Source organism: Otolemur garnettii, unplaced genomic scaffold, assembly GCF_000181295.1.
Source record: "Otolemur garnettii isolate 467f Iridium unplaced genomic scaffold, OtoGar3 scaffold00057, whole genome shotgun sequence".
NCBI lineage: Eukaryota > Metazoa > Chordata > Mammalia > Primates > Galagidae > Otolemur > Otolemur garnettii.
The window spans coordinates 6,828,037-6,829,317 of NW_003852452.1; positions in this window are offsets into that span (position 1 = coordinate 6,828,037).

Below are 1,281 nucleotides of genomic sequence, written 5' to 3' on the forward strand. Positions count from 1 at the left end.
CGTTTCTAAGAAGTGAGGAGTGCCGTGATTCACAGGCAAGCTTATTGGACACCATCATACCAACTCCTGAGAAGGAGACCTGACTTTCAGGGTCTGGTGTCTACCATCTACTGAGTGATTCTGGCCTAAGTACTTATCATCTCTGAACCTCTGTTTCCGTACTGATAATACAGGAATTCAGCGGTTGTTTTGGGGAGCACTGTACTGATAAAGAGGAAAATGCACTGTGACCAAGATGTATAGAGTAGTTGTGTGCATTGTAACCAAGGTCTTAGCAATTCGGCTTTCTGAGCTGCAGAAAGTTGTGTGCATTGTAACCAAGGTCTTAGCAAGCCCTTTCTGAGCTGCAAGCAGAAATTGGTGCTGGTAGAATTGGGTGTGGAGTTCCAAGTCAAAGCTAGGAGTAAAATGTTTGAAGAACGGTTTTGAAAAGGGATGTGTCTTGGTGTGTGTTATTGAGTGCAGCACCATTTTTATCACTTTGTTCTACCTCTGGCTGCGTAAAGGCGCAGTCCCTACCTGAGCCTGCGACAGTTTTCTCCTGTCATGCCCACTTCTGCTCGGGAGCACACTTGCAGCCCCCGTCCAGACTCTGTCCTCTGGGCGCAGAAGCGGCTAGTTAGACTCGGTAACGGAGTCCTTGTAGGAAGGGTTTAGGCTGGTTGACGCAAAACCTCGGTGTTTTCTCTGCCGTTCCTTTTCTCTTCTACTTCAAGTAGGCAAACTGTAACCAAAGAATCAGTCTAGGGACCCGTGGGAGGGAGTGAACCAATGCATTCTAGAAGCGTCGTCATAGGATGTAGGGCCGTCAAGTGATCCCCAAAGGATCTTGCTTCTGGGTTTACGCAACTGTTTCAGGAGGCAAAACGGCTTCCTCGGTGACCCTCTGTCACCTGCACCTCGTCTCTGCAGGTAAGCCCTTCTCGAAGCAGAAAAGGGCAGGGTCCGGGAAGTCGCTCTTAGCACGCCCCACCTGCGCCCTCCGCTTCCCCACCAGGCTCCGATCTTCATTCATCCTTTGCCTTTTCCCCCAACGGGCTACAACTCCACTCTCTGGAACGCTCAGACAAAAAGGCTTAGTACGATCTTGGAAGCCTGTTTTCATAGGCCAGTTTCTAGAAAGCCTCAGCCACCTCTCAGCGCTTCGCCTCTCGCCGGAGGGGTCGGCGGGGCGGTGCCGGCTCGCGGCCCCGCCCAGTGCCCGGGTCCCCGGCTCCAGCCCGGAGCCCCGCGGCGCGCAGACCGGCGGGCGGGGAGCCCCAGTCCGCATGCTCAGTGGCC